The sequence below is a fragment of the Giraffa tippelskirchi genome, chromosome 3 (assembly GCF_054371585.1).
Source record: "Giraffa tippelskirchi isolate mGirTip1 chromosome 3, T2T-mGirTip1v1.2.pri, whole genome shotgun sequence".
Lineage (NCBI taxonomy): Eukaryota > Metazoa > Chordata > Mammalia > Artiodactyla > Giraffidae > Giraffa > Giraffa tippelskirchi.
In genome coordinates this window covers 180,093,299-180,109,543 of record NC_137277.1, presented here as the reverse complement: position 1 = coordinate 180,109,543, position 16,245 = coordinate 180,093,299, and the positions used below count along the sequence as shown (strand labels likewise).

The 16,245-nt window shown below is 41.1% G+C and overlaps 1 long non-coding RNA gene across 1 annotated transcript in view; it reads left to right on the top strand.

Moving 5' to 3' along the window:
* LOC145540834 (uncharacterized) overlaps positions 1–10,139 on the top strand; it is a 28,831-nt gene extending 18,692 nt beyond the window's left edge. Inside the window, exons 5-6 of the long non-coding RNA XR_014078573.1 lie at positions 3,399–3,482; positions 9,277–10,139. This is a non-coding gene — a long non-coding RNA (uncharacterized LOC145540834). The remainder of the gene's footprint in view (positions 1–3,398; positions 3,483–9,276) is intronic.
* Positions 10,140–16,245: the final 6,106 nt, after the last annotated feature.

The window sequence follows — 16,245 nt, the reverse complement described above, 5'->3', positions numbered from 1 at the left end:
ATTCCAAGCCAGTCCTGTCTGCTACCCACCTAGAGGATTCAGCCTCACTCCAGCAACTGAAAAGAAATCGGCTCCCAACAGGGAAGGCTATCATGATGGAAGGAGCCCCAGGTTCCAGACGATGAGAACGATGCCCTCCTGGAGCTTAGTTACTGTCAGTTACTATCTTATTTGTCTAATTCATTCAGGCAAATTAAATCAGCACTGGTTTTCCAATCCTATTCTCCTGGCAGAATTAAACAACAGTGGTAAAAAGAAAACTATCCATAATGGGGATGTTTAGAACACTTTTGAACACTGCTTCCAGAGTCTTAACATTCCCTGACACTGAAAAATTCCAGACAATCACACCCTCTGGGGATGTGGTTTGGGGTACTGGGAGCTGGAGACAGGCCTCTTCCTTATCTCCAAAGAGAGAAGAGTCCACAGTGCAAGGTCCAGGGGTGCTCTCCCAGCTACATGGGCATTCTGTGTCTCCACTGCTGCACCAGTGAAGTCAGCTAAAACTGGTATGAGTCTTGAATTTAAATAAGGACTGCCCTCATACATGATGCTAGGATACAGGTGATTCCCCAACCTGGAAGCATGGAGGATGTATAGAGAGGAGAGAGCCGGTTAGCATCTCATAGCCCTCTGATCTGAAGACCCTCCACTCCAGAGGTTGCCCACGAAGGAAGTTAGGAAGGTCCCTGGGGTACTGGCCAGGCAAGAGGAAGGAGGCCAGTCCCTGCCTGTGGATTCTCTGCTGGGATTGATGATACCTTCCCACCCCCGCCAAGGATGAAAAACAAGGTGAGGAGCTGACCTCTGACTTCCCTGGGCTCAGCCAGAGCTGTCTCCAGCCTCTGGGAGGATGACCCAACAGTAAATTTCTCTTACACTGGCCACTTGCTTCATTATTAAAAGCAGTAAGTCTCTAAGCTTCCCTGTCACTGACTGGGGAGCATCAGTGAAGTTACAACAGAGAATCTTGGGCAAAGGCTCACCAAGCTCTGCAGTGGTAAAACTTCAGCTTCTAACTTATCACTTTCAACAACTCATGCTGCCTGCATTTAGAGATTCAGTGACTTTCCTTCTCAAGTTCATGGAGTCCTCCAGCTGCCTCTGGTCCAGTCCTATGTGGTACAAATCTCGCTTCTATATTTATAGATGGGCCCAGCACCCACTAGATCCCCATGCAGATTGCTGCTTTGAGGCAAGGCAGGGGAAGGGTCAGGAGGGTCTTAGAGTGGGGATATATAGGCTGTGTGGAGAAAGACAAGATGCTGCACTCCTTGACAGGCCCTGCTGTGAGGGCAGAGGCTCAAGATGAGGGTCCTGGATGGGCTTCCATTGCTCCAGGTTCAAGGCCAACTTCTCCTTTGACCACCTGTGTGACTTCAGTTAAGATACTCAACCTCTCTGAGCCTGTTGCTTCATCTGGTAGAGGAAGTCATGATGGTGTATACTCCAATGGTTTGTTGTCCAGATGTAATGAGACAATGACTGGACAGTGCTTCATCTAGCACTTAATAAATGCTCATCTTTGCTGTAAATAGCCCCACAGCTCTACTCTGTCCAAAATTCCTCTTCCATGATACTCTCAACAACTCTGAGTAAATGGCAACACCCCAGCTGATAAATGAGGAATCGAGGCTTGTTGGAGAGGAGAATGAAGTTGCCTGAGGCCACACACAACATCACAGCAGAAGACAGAGATTTCAGCCTCTGGCTGACACCATCCCACTCGTAATTGTCAGTTTTCCCCCCATGCTGAGAAAGCCTGCTACCTCTCAGTAGTTTTCAGCATTTTCTTCTCCTGAGGCATTTGAAAAATGTCCCTGAAGTCACACATCAGCAAGGGAAAGTTATAGTCAGGGCCTGGTCCCATCAGAGCAAGTGTTCCTGCTGCAACCCAGGAGGGAGCGGGGTTTGGATGAAGGACAGCGGGTCCAGGTGGCTTGAGAAGCCTCCAAGGACTCCAAGTTGAGACCTGGCCCTGGCCTGTCTCTCACATCTGTCCTTGAACTTTAACATGATTCCAGAGGACAGGCTTCTGGGACACAAATAACTAGGGTCACTCTAGGCTCCAGATATCTTTTCAGTGCAAAGGCCAGGAAGAAACCATGCCAGGGAGAACCAACATGACTCTGTCTGTGTGTTGAGAATGATGCTGTCACCAGGTGCTAACTTCTGTAAAGCCGGTGCTCTGTATGCCAGCTGCTCTGCTGAATACTCAGCATCTATCATTCTGCTGTGACAGCTCACTGAGGTAGGCTCTACCTTTATACTCATTTAACAGATGAGGGGGCTTCCCTGGTGGCTCAGATGGTAAAGAATTCACCTGTAATACAGGAGACCTGGGCTCAATCCCTGGGTTGGGAAGTTCTCCTGGAGGAGGGCATGGCAACCCACTCCAGTATTCTTTCCTGGAGAATCCCATGGACAGAGGAGCTTGGTGGCTACGGTCTATGGGGTCACAAAGAGTCAGACTTGACTGAGAGACTTAAGCACAGCACAGTGGGGCTGCCTCAGGTTTCAAATACATGAAAGCTGAGATTGAAGCCCAGGTCTGTCCTCCTGAAGCTGCTCTGTCACCTTCTCACCTTCTCATCCAACAAGGGAGATGCCAAGTTGAGATCTCTCAGGGTGAGGACCAGCAAATTGAACCTAGAGTCCCCTTGGAGGACACTTGTCTTCTGGTGAGGATTGTCTAAGTCTTGACAGTGATCTGAGATGGGTCAGAGGGACAAAGAGGTCAGGGATCCTCCTTCTCCCTATACCTTCCTCCAGACCCCAGGAGCTCTTAAAGGGGCAGGAGCTAAGCCCAACACCTGAGGCGGCCTCTCCTGGCAGCCCTGTGTGGCCTTACCATGCAGGTGCTGGTGTGACAGGCAGGGTCTAGAACATATGTCACTAGTGCAGGGCAGCCTAGCAGTTAGGACCACTGACATTAGGGTCACATGGAGTGGAGTTTGAGCCCCAGCTCTGCGGGTCACTAACTGTGTGTCCTTAAACAAATTACATTGCCTCTCTGTGCCCACCTTTGCTCACCTGTGAAATGGGACTGAGGATAACTAGGTTTTAAGATTGTTTTGACTATTATAAGAACATAACAACAAACAGAGCTGATATTATAAAACTACTTTGTGCCAGACACTATTCTGAATGCTTTAACCTGAACTAGTAAGTGCTGAAGTCTGGGTTGCAATGCAGGTAGGCTGAATCCAGAATCTGTGCTCTGAAAAGCTGGGTGAAAATGAATGTGAAGTCCTTAGAACAAGTTCTTAGAACAAGGCCTAGAACTTCCTAAAACCAGGACTTCTCCCGGTTTGCTCTGCGTGCAAACTTGCATCAGGATCACCTTGGGCTGGGAAGAGGAGAGCAGGAGTAAGTGAGGATAACTGTTTGAATTACAGATTCTCTAGCCTTATCTGATACTGAGTCAGAATCCCTGGAGCCTGGGATCAGCGTTTTGAACAGACACATCTGCTCCTAACCAGGTAATTCTTAGGCCCCGTAAGGAATTAGCATCAGGGATGAAGTATGCCATAAAAGCAGCTATGAATTTATTTCACAAGTTTTAAGACTAAAAATATAAAGCCCTATATTCTGGAGCAAAAGCCCTGGCACAGACAGGCCACTGTACCTCAGATGAGTCAATTTCTTGTCTCAGGTTTCCCGTACGTCTAACTGATATCCTGGACCCCATGCTGCCCACCTCAGGGGACCCGTGTGAGCATAAAGGGATGGTGACTGCAGAGACTGCCTGCAGTAAAGCAGGCAGGTCCAGAGTCATACTGCCTGCCCAAGATCAACTCCTAGCTCTGCCGGTGATGTCATTTTAATTTCCTTATTGTTTCCTTTACTATATTTTAAAATTATTTTCTAAGTAGTTTCCCCAGGGAGTACCATTAATGTTAACTTAAAGCAATCTATTGTTCAAAATAATGCCCATTTAATTTCAAAAGTATAAAAAAATCTTTGTTCCAATAAAGTTCTATTACCTCCCCCTCCCTGTGCTATTATTGTTATGCAAATCGTCTTCATATGTTCTAAGTTCATCAGCACAGATTTATAATAATTGCCTTGCGCAGTTGTCTTTTGAATCAGATATGAGAAGCAAATGATTACAAAAACTGCATTTATGCTGCTTTCTATTATTTACCTGTTTAAATACCTTGACAGTGCTCTCCGTTTCTTCATTTGGGTTAAAGCTGTCATCCAATGTCTTTTTATCTTAACCTGAAGACTGTTTTCAGTATTCCTTGTAGGGCAGCTCTGCTAGTAATAGATATTTGGTTTGGTGGGTTTTTTTTTGCATATCTGATAATATCTTAATTGCTCCTTCAGTTTTGAAGAATATTTTGCATCCATATAAATTTCTTGGTTGATAATTTTTCTTTGAGACCTTCCCTGTGAATATGTCATCCCACTGCCTTTGGGTTTCCATGGTTGCTGATGAGGAGTCAGCTGTTAATATTACTGATAATTTCTCAGCTGTAATGAGTCACTTTTCTCTTGATGCTTTCAAGATAGTCTTTGTCTTTGGCTTTTTGACAGTTTGGCTATTGTATGTCTTGTGTGTATCTCTTTGAATTTCTCTTACTTGGAGTTTGCTGTGCTTCCTGAATGTGTAGATTAATGTTTTCTATCAAATTTGGAAAATTTTCTGGGACTGCTTCTTCAAATATTCTTTCTGCCCCTTCTCTTTCCTCTGCTTCTAGAAGTCCATCATGTATATGTTGATATACTTGATAGTGTCCCTTAAGTTTCTGAGGCTTTTTTCCTCATTCTTTTTTCTAGCTGTTCCATAGACTAGACAATCCCAATCGATCTATCTTTAATTTCACTGATTTTTTTCTGCCAACTCATATCTTTTTTTGTCATTATTGAATTTTTTAAATTTCAATAGTTATTATAGTTTTCAAATTCAGAGTTTTTGTTTGATTCTTTTTAAATGTTTCTACTTCCATTGTTATTCACTATTCGGTGAGACATAATCTGCATGTACTCTCCTTTAATTTTTCAGGCATGATTTCCTTTAGTTATTTGAGTATATTTATAAGAGCTAATTTAAAGTCTTTGTCTACTAAGTCTAACTACTGCTCCCTCAAGAATAGTTTTTACTGGCTGCTTTTTTCTCCCCTGTGTACGGCCCATACTTTTCTGTTTTTGGCAAGTCTTGTAATATTTTGTTGAAAATTAGACATTAAAATATCTAATGGGGCAACTTAACACATTAGATTCCCACTTCCCTCCTTTGAGTTTGTTGTTGTTGTTGGTTTTGTTATTGTTGTTGTTGTTATTAACATTCCTGCTGCTGCTTCCTTGCTTAGAGAATTTACTGAATTAATTCAATAAACTCTGTATTTCCTGTTATGTGTGGTCACTGAAGTCTTTGCTCAGATAATTTCAGTACAGTCATGTCTGATTCTTTGTGACCCTATGGACTGCAGCATGCCAGGCTTCCCTGTCCATCACAAACACCCAGAGCTTACTCAAACTCATGTCCTTTGAGTCGGTGATGCCATCCAACCATCTCATCCTCTGTCATCCCCTTCTCCTCTCACCTTCAATCTTTCCCAGCATCAGAATCTTTGCCAATGAGTCAGTTCTTTACATCAGGTGGCCAAAGTGTTGGAGTTTCAGCTTCAGCATCAGTCCTCTCAATGAACAGTCAGGGTTGATTTCCTTTAGGATTGACTGGTTTGACCTCCTTGCAGTCCAAGGGACTCTCAAGAGTCTTCTCCAACACCACAGTTCAAAAGCATCAATTCTTTGGCACTCAGCTTTCTTTGTAGTTCAGTTCTCACATCCATACATGACTACTGAAAAACCATAGCTTTAACTAGATGGACCTTTGTTGGCAAAGTAATGTCTCTGCTTTTTAATATGCTTTCTAGGTTGGTCATAGCTTTTGTTTCATGGAGCAAGCGTCTTTTAATTTAATGGCTGCAGTCACCATCTGCAGTGACTTTGGAGCCCCCAAAATGAAGTCTCTCACTGTTTCCATTGTTTCCCCATCTATGTGCCGTGAAGTGATGAAACCAGATGCCATTATCTCAGTTTTCTGAATGTTTACTTTTAAGCAAATTTTTTACTCTCTTCTTTCACTTTCATCAAGAGGCTCTTTAGTTCTTCTTCACTTTCTGTCATAAAGGTGGTGTCATCTGCATATCTGAAGTTATTGATATTTCTCCCGGCAATCTTGATTCCAGTTTGTGCTTCATCCAGCCCAGCATTTCGCATGATGTACTCTGCATATAAGTTAAATAAACAGGGTGACAATATACAGCCTTGAAATACCCCTTTCCCGATTTAGAACCAGTCTGATGTTCCATGTCCAGTTCTAACTGCTGCTTCCTGACCTGCATACAGATTTCTCAGGGGGCAGGTGAGGTGGTCTGGTATTCCCATTTCTTTAAGAATTTTCCACAGTTTATTGTGATCCACACAGTCAAAGGCTTTGGCATAGTCAATAAAGAAGGACTAGATATTTTTCTAGAACTCTCTTGCTTTTTCATTGATCCAAAAGATGTTGGCAATTTGATCTCTTGTTCCTCTGCCTTTTATAAATCCAGCTTGAACATCTGGAAGTTTCACGGTTCATGTACTGTTGAAGCCTGGCTTGGAGAATTTTGAGCATTACTTTGCCAGCGTGTGAGATGAGTGCACTTGTGTGGTAGTTTGAACATTCTTTAGCACTGCTTTTCTTAGGGATTGGAATGAAAACTGACCTTTTCCAGTCCTGTGGCCACTGCTGAGTTTTCCAAATTTGCTGGCATATTGAGTGCAGCCCTTTCACAGCATCATCTTTTAGGATTTGAATAGCTCAACTGGAATTCCACCACCTCCACTAGTTTTGTTCATAGTGATGCTTCCTAAGGCCCACTTGATTTCACATTCCAGGATGTCTGGCTCTAGGTGAGTGATCACACCACCATGGTTATCTGGATTATGAAGATCTTTTTTGTATGGTCCTTCTGTGTATTAGTGCCACCTCTTCTAAATATCTTCTTCTGTTAGGTCAATGCTGTTTCTGTCCTTTATTGTGCCCATCTTTGCATGAAATGGTCCCTTGGTATCTCTAATTTTCTTGAAGAGATCTCTAGTCTTTCCCATTCTATTGTTTTCCTCTATTTCTTTGCACTGATCACTGAAGAAGGCTTTCTTATCTCTCCTTGCTATTCTTTGGAACTCTGCATTCAAATGGGTGTATCTTTCCTTTTCTCCTTTTCCTTTCATGTCTCTTCTTTTCTCAGCTATTTGTAAGTCCTCCTGAGGCAACCATTTTGCCTTTCTTCATTTCTTTTTCTTGGGGATGGTCTTGATCACTGTCTCCTGTACAATGTCACTAACCTCCATCTATAGTTCTTCAGGCACTCAGTCTATCAGATCTAATCCCATGAATCGATTTCTCACTTCCACTGTGTAATCATAAGGGATTTGATTTCTGTCATACCTGAGTGGTCTAGTGATCTTTCCCTACTTTTTTCAATTTAAGTCTGAATCTGGCAATAAGGAGTTTATGATCTGAGCCACAGTCAGCTCCTTATCTTATTTTTGCTGACTGTTTAGAACTTCTCCATCTTTGGCTGCAAAGAATATAATCAATCTGATTCTGGTATTGACCATCTGGTGAAGTCCATGTGTAGAGTCTTCTCTTGCATTGTTGGAAGAGGGTGTTTGCTATGACCAGTGTGTTCTCTTGGCAAAACTTTGTTAGCCTTTGACCCCAGTGAAACTATGAGTCATTCCATGTAGGGCCACCCAAGATGGACAGGTCATGGTGGAGATTTCTGACAAAACGTGGTCCACTGGTGAAGGGAATGGCAAACCACTTCAGTATTCTTGCCTGGAGAACCCCATGAACAGTATGAAAAGGCAAAAATATAGAATACTGAAAGATGAACTCCACAGGTCAGTAGGTGCCCAATATCCTACTGGAGATCAGTGGAGAAATAACTCCAAAAAGAATGAAGAGACGGAAACAAAGCAAAAATAACACCCAGTTGTGGATGTGACTGGTGATGGAAGTAAAGTCCCATACTATAAGGGTAATACTGCACAGGAACCTGGAACGTTAGGTCCATGAATCAAGGTAAATTGGAAGTGGTCAAACAGGAGATGGCAAGTGTGAACATCAACATTTTAGGAATCAATGAACTAAAATGGACAGGAATGGGTGAATTTAACTCAGATGACCATTATATCTAATACTGTGGGCAGGAATCCCTTAGAAGAAATAGAGTAGCCCTCATAGTCAACAAGAGTCTGAAATGCAGTACTTGGGTGCAATCTCAAAAACAACAGAATGATCTCTGTTCATTTCCAAGGCAAACCATTCAATACTACAGTAATCCAAGTCTATGACCTGACTAGTAACGCTTAAGAAGCTGAAGTTGAACGGTTCTATGAAGTCCTACAAGACCTTCTAGAACTAACACCCAAAAAAGATGTCCTTTTCATTATAGGGGACTAGAATGCAAAAGTAGGAAGTCTTAGGAATGCAAAAGTAGGAAGAGATCCCTGGAGTAACAGGTAAGTTTGTCCTTGGAGTACAAAACGAACCAGGTCAGTTAACTTAGTGGTCAGCTAATGATTAGAGATTTCCTTAAATACCTTGAGACAATATATCACTTACTCCTTGCCAAAGCAGCTGGTGTGTTTGTTGGGCATATCTTCAGTTCTCTGGCAGTTTACAATCCTTCCTTAACCCACAGTTAACCATTGCATGGGTCTTAATGTCAGCAGAGATGAGAGATTCAGGCTTCACAGGTCTTTCTTGAGTATACTCTTATCCCTGCACCTCGGCAAAGACGTCTAGGCCCCTAGGAATATATGAGCTTTTCAAAGTTCCCCTGTCTGTGGATATGTAATTTCCCAGTTTCTCCTTTCATGATTTTTTTGCCATCATTTTGGTTACCTCAGCTGGTATCACTGTCTTAGGCAGTTGGCTTGTTAAACAATTAACACCGATTGTTTTTGACAAACACCCTGGAGATAGGACTTCCCCCAGTGAGCAAGCTCTGTATCAAGTCAAATAGTAAGACTGGTGCAAAAGTAATTGTAGTTTTTGCGTTGTTGAAATTTGCCATTTGATGTTGGAATACATCCTTAAATAAATGTGATTATGTTTTACATCATTTTAATGGACATTTCTCATTTTATATTGTTTGCTAATGATGTATGGCTTGCTATTTACTTTATATTTATTTTAGGTTAGGAAAATTATGTTAGACAAAAAGCAAATTCAAACAATTTTCTTATTAAAATTCAAAATGTGTCATAAAGCAGTGGAGACAACTTGCAACATCAGCAACACATTCGGCCCAGGAGCTGCTAATGAACATACAGTGCAGTGGTGGCTCAAGAAGTTTTGCAAAGGAGACAAGAGTCCTGAAGTTGAGCGGAATAGTGGCTGGCCATCAGAAGTTTCCAACGGTCTAGTGGTCTAGTGGGTCAATAAGTGGGTGCCTCATGACCTGACTGCAAATCAGAGAAATCATGGTTTTGAAGTGTCATCTTCTCTTATTCTGTGCAACAATGAACCATTTCTCAATCATATTGTGATGTGTGATGAAAAGTGGATTTTACATGACAACCAGTGACAACCAACTCAGTAGCTGGACTGAGAAGAAACTCCAAAGTACTTCCCAAAGCCAAACTTGCATCCCCCCCTCCCCTAAAAAAAGGTCATGGTCACTGCTGGTGGTCTGCTGCCAGTCTGATCCACTACAACTTTCTGAATCCCCATGAAACCATTACATCTGAGAAGTATGCTCAGCAAATTGATGAAATGCACAGAAAACTGCAACATCCACAGCTGACATTGGTCAACAGAAAGGACCCGATTCTCCTCCACAACAACACCTAACACTTCAAAAGTTGAACGAACTGGGCTATGAAGTTTTGCCTCATCCACCATATTCACCTGAACTTTTACCAACTGACTACCACTTCTTCAAGCATCTCAACAACTTTTTGCAGAGAAAACACTTCCACACCAGCAGGATGCAGAAAATGCTTTCCAAGAATTCATCAAATCCCAAAGCACAGAGTTTTCACTCTATAGGAATAAACAAATTATTTCTCATGGGCATAAATGTATTGACTGTAATGGTTCCTATTTTGATGAATAAAGGTGTGCTTGAGCCTAGTTAAAATGACTTAAAATCTACCATCCTAAACAGCAATTACGTTTGCACCAACCTTGTGAATAGGGCTTATCCAACGCACTTCCAGACAGGTAAAATGATGACATTTTTTGGGCCTTTTGGAGGAGCACCAAAGCTGCTCTGCCCCTCCAGTTGCTGCTACGCTGCTGGCTTTCACAGCTACTGTGGTTGCTAGTCTTCTGCTTTTCGAATCTACTGAAGAACTGGGGGAAGAAAGAAGGAAACAGGACAGGTTAAAAAAATCACAGAGTTCTCTTCTCTTTTATTTTTAACTGAAATTCAGAGGGTTTTTCTTGAAGACATGTTTCTTGGGTTACTGCAAACCTTTGGTTAATTCACAGAGCTTCTGAAAAAGTTAATTTTGACTATTTATGCATGTTCTTATTGATTTTATGGAGAAGAAGAATTTTTAGAGGCCCTTACTCTGCCACTCCAGAAGTCCTAACTTAAAGGCAACTATTATAGCTATTAAGATTTTTTATAACAGCTTTGTTGAGATATAATGTGCATATTATGAAAATCATCCATTTAAAGTGTACAGTGCAATAGTATTTAGTATAGCATAGACATGTAAAATGATGACAATAATCAATTTTAGAACATTTTTGTCACCTTATAAAGAAATACCATGCACTTTAGCTGTTACACCCTTAGTGCCCCTTCCCTTTAAGCCTTAAGCAACCACTGTAGATTTTAGTCTTCTGGTCATTTTATTTAATAGAATCACAGTCTTTTATGACTGGCTTCTTTCACTTAGCATATTTTCAAAGTTCATTCATGTTATAACATATGAAAGTGAAAGTTGCTCAGTCATGTCCAACTCTTTGCGACCCCAGGCCCGATACTGAAGTGGGTAACCTTTCCCTTCTCCAGCAGATCTTCCCGACCCAGGAATTGAACTGGGTTTTCCTGCATCGCAGGCATATTCTTTCCCAACTGAGCTATGAGGGAAGCCCATGTGGTAACATATATTAGTACCTATTATTTTTTATGATCCAATAATATCCTATTCTTTGGATAAATTACATTTTGTTTATCCGTTTATCAATTGATGGATATTTGATTTTATTTCAACTTTTTGGCTATTATGAATAACACTGTTATAAACATTTTGTACAAGTTTTGTGTGAACATATGCCTTTATTTCTCTTGGGAATGTACTGAGGAATGGAATTGGTACATCATATGATAATTCTGGGCTTCCCTGGTTGCTCAGTTGGTAAAGAATCTGCCTGCAATGCAGAAGACTACCTGCAATGCAGGAGATCCGGGTTTGATCCCTTGGTCGGGAAGATCTTCTAGAGAAGGAAATGGCAACCCACTCCAGTATTCTTGCCTGGGAAATCCCATGGACAGAGAAGCCTGGCAGACTATAGTCCATGAGGTCACAAAAGTCTGACACAACTTGGTGGCTAAACCACTACCACCAACACATGGTAACTCTATGTTTAACATTTTGAGTAAATGCCAGACTGTTTTCCAAATGAGCATGCTTTCTACATTCCCACCAACAATGTGGAAGGGTCCCAATTTCTCCTTTATTCCAGTGGGTATGAAGTGGTTTTGATTTGTATTCCCTTGATAACTAGTAATATGGAGCATCTTTTACTGTGCTTATTCGCCATTCATATATCATCTCTTGAAAAATGTTTATTTAAATAATTTGTCCATTTTAATTGGATTATTTGTCTTTTGGTTGCTGAGTTGTAGGAGTTTTTAAAATATAGTCTATCTTTATTAAAATAGGAGTTTCAAATATATTTTTTTCCAATCTCTGGCTTGCCTTTTCACTTTCTTGAAAGTGGTCTCTGAAGAACAGAAGTTTTAAAAGATTTTGTTGAACTCTATTTACCTTTTTTTTTTTTTTTTTGGTTACTTGGGCTTTTGTTGTTGTTGCCAAGCCCAAGGTCATGCAGGTATATCCCTATGGTTTCTTCTAAGAGTTTTGGAGATTTGTGTCTTACATTTATGTCTGAACTATTTTGAGCTATTTTTGCATATAATTTAAGGGAAAGTACAACTTAATTCTTTTGCATGTGGCAATCCAATTGTTGCAGTACCATTTGTTGAAAAGACTGTTTTTTCCCATTGACTTGTCTTGGCACTTTTGTTGAAAATCAATTGACCACAGAACTATGGGTTTATTTTTGGACTCTCAATTACATTTTATTGATTATATGTTTGTCCTTATGCCCGTTGCATGTTGTCTTTATTACTACTTCATTCTAGTAAGTTTTGAAGTCAAAAAATGTGAATTATCCTACTTTGTTTCTCTTTTCCCAAATTGTTTTGGCTGTTCTGGGTCACTTGCAATGCCACCTGTATTTTAGTATGTTTGTCAACTTCTAAATCAAGTCATCTGAGATGTTAATAAGGATTATATTGGATTCTGTAGGTCAATTTTGGGAGTATTGCCATCTTAACAATACTGGGTCTTCCAATCCATGAACATGGAATATTTGTCCATTTATTTACATCATCTTTAATTAAAGGAGAAAAGGAAAGATATACCTATTTGAATGCAGAGTTCCAAAGAACAGCAAGGAGAGATAAGAAAGGCTTCCTCAGCAATCAATGCAAAGAAATAGAGGAAAACAACAGAATGGGAAAGGGTAGAGATCTCTTCAAGAAAATTAGAGATACAAAGGGATCATTTCATGCAAAGATGGGCTCAAAAAAGGACAGAAACGGTATGGACCTAACAGAAGCTGAAGATATTAAGAAGAGGTGGCAAGAATACACAGAAGAACTATATGAAAAACATCTTCACGACCCAGATAATCATGATGGTGTGATCACTCACCTAGAGCCAGACATCCTGGAATGTGAAGTCAAGTGGGCCTTAGGAAGCATCACTATGAACAAAGCTAGTGGAGGTAATGGAACTCCAGTTGATCTATTTCAAATCCTAAAAGATGATGCTGTGAAAGTGCTGCACTCAATATGTCAACAAATTTGGAAAACTCAGCAGTGGCCACAGGACTGGAAAAGGCCAGTATTCATTCCAATCCCAAAGAAAGGCAATGCCAAAGAATGCTCAAACTACCACACAATTGCACTCATCTCACATGCTAGTAAAGTAATGCTCAAAATTCTCCAAGCCAGGCTTCAGCAATACATGAACCATGAACTTCCAGATGTTCAAGCTGGTTTTAGAAAAGGCAGAGGAACCAGAGATCAAATTGCCAACATCTTTTGCGAGTGCTGCCTTCTCTGGCCCTTGATGGCCCTGCAGTCTTGTTCTCCTCTCAGGCTCTGGATTCCCCAGTTCTCTGTCCCCCTCCAAAAGGAAACCACCTCCCCATTTCCCGGGGTTGCCAATGGGACTGAAAGTTAGTGAATGAGAAAGCACTTGATGCCCAAGTGAAAATAATGGAGTAGATACATATTTCACTTCCTTTTCTCAAAACCAACCTAAAACAACAATCACAGAAACAAAAAAGAAAAAATAGAAGGGGGATCTTTTTTCAATGTGAGTTACACCATAAATTGTTTATAACTTCAATTACAAAATCTGAAACATACCTGCCAAGTTTTGTAAAATCTGTCGGGACAAATGTAGAAACTGATAAAGATACATGAACATCTTCAGATAACCTACATGAAAGGCTATGACTGGGCCACCTGATCACTGAGATGTCAAATATTGAGCTGCACTCCTACAGCAAAAGAAATGACTGATGTGGACAGAGACGCTAAGGCAATAAATCCAAATGGAAGGCATTTCCCACACTACCTACCCCTTCCCTCACTACCCTCCCACAAAGGGCTGTGAAAGTGAAAGTTGCTCAGTCGTGTCCGACTCTTTGTGACTCCATAGACTATATAGTCCATGGAATTCTCCAGGCCAGAATACTGGAGTGGGTAGCCTTTCCCTTCTCCAGGGGATCTTCCCAACACAGGGATCGAACCCAGGTCTCCTGCATTGCAGGAGGACTCTTTACCAGCTGAGCCACAAGGGAAGCCCAAGAATACTGGAGTGGGTAGCCTATCCCTTCTCCAGCAGATCTTCCCAACCCAGGAATCGAACTGGGGTCTCCTGCATCGCAGGTGTAATCTTTACCAACAGGGCTATGGGCTTCCCTCTTGGGAAAGAATCCGCCTGCAATGTGGGAGACCTGGGTTCGATCTCTGGGTTGGGAAGATTCCCTGGAGGAGGGAAAGGCTGCCCACTCCTGTTTTCTGGCCTGGAGAATTCCATGGACTAGTCCATGGGGTTGCAAGTAGTCGGACACGACTGAGAGACCTTTACTTTCACAAAAGGCTGGATCCACCTAAAAATGAATTAGAAGGAAACTAACATAGGAACTGTGCCCAGAGCCACAAAAAAGGGGGAAAAAAGAACACAAACAAAGGCAGATGAAGAAAATATACCACAAGGGGGATTGCCCAAAGCAAGAGGGGACGATATCAGAAAAACTGGTTTTATGGAATACTAGGAAATTGCAGACAACGTGACATTTTTTTAAAAATTTTCAGATGGATTGAATAAAGGCTTATAAAACAATAGCACAAAATTACACCAAGCTGTCTTGCATGGGAATGAAATGAAATAAAGGAAAAGAAACAGGAGAGACGGAACCCACCTTAGAAACAGCAAAAAATAGAAGAAGCATGATGAAAATAGTTTAAGGAACATTGTGAAAAAGCTAGAATTAATTAGAAAAGTTTTTTCAAAGATTAGGAAGAAAATAATGTTCTCAAGACAAAGACTGTCAAATATACAGGCAATCAATGAGGCAACAACATAATCTAAGAAATAAGGCCAGAAAACAATTCTGAAGTTTAAAAAAATCTAAATTTGTAGATCAAAAATGTGCAGCACCTTTCAGGAAAAAAAAAAAACCTGATAAAAATACGTCAACATAAAAATGTATCTGAATGACACAACTGAGGTTCAAAAATAGAATCTATTGGCCATTTCACAATGATGGGGAGAAATCAGGGTGGCACAAACTTCTCCAAGGCAGCACTAGAAGACCATGGACCATCTAGGAAGATCTGAGGGCAAGAAAATAGAACCACAGAGTTTCATACCCAGTTAAGTTGATTTTCCAGATCCCAAGGCAATGATACTCTGTCTCAAGAATGTAGGAACTCAGGAGGTAACCTTCATGAGCCTTTCTTGAAAAAAATACCATTAACAAATATATTTCAAAAATGAAGAACTCGTGAAAGAAAAGCTGAGCACCTAAGAATTGTTGCTTTTGAACTGTGGTGTTGGAGAAGACTCTTGAGAGTCCCTTGGACTGCAGAGAGATCCCATCAGTCCATCCTAAAGGAAATCAGTCCTGAATATTCATTGGAAGGACTGATGCTGAAGCTGAAAGTCCAATAATTTGGCCACCTGATGCGAAGAACTTACTCATTGGAAAAGACCCTGATGCTGGGGAAGACTGAAGGCAGGAGGAGAGAGCGATGACAGAGGACAAGATGGTTGGATGGCATCACCGACTCGATGGACATGAGTTTGAGCAAGTTCCGGGAGTTGGTAATTGATAGGGAAGCCTGGTGTGCTGCAGTCCATGGTGTCGCAAAGAGTCGGACATGACCGAGCAACTGAACTGAACTGAACTCATGAAAGGCAAGACCAGGAGTGTGTGTGGTGGGGTCTTGGGAGAGGAGGAGAGTAAACGGATGCTGAGTATTGAATCTATACACATACAGAACAAAGCCCAAGTCTCCAACAGCAATGTTGTTTCCAAACATGAAAGAGCATAACCTTGACACAGTATGACAAAAGCAGGAGGTGGTGGGATGAAAGTGTTAATTTCCTAATCTTTCTTACTAGGGAGGTATCGCATATGGTATAAAATTTAATCAGCAGTTATTTTAAAATCATAGCAACATCTCAATATTTTTTAATTTTTTTCTTTTTAACTGTAGGAGGATATATCTTTTATAAATCAAAATGTATTTGAAGTACAAAATTCCCTCAATTTTACCACAATTTCCATTTCTTTCTTTAAATTCAAGGAAACATATGATGCCATTATGATCCTATTTTTCCCCCAGTCTATCTCTTCTGTCACATCCTGTGTAGGTTCATGGAGATATGCCTGGAAATTGTCCATCAAAAGTTTAT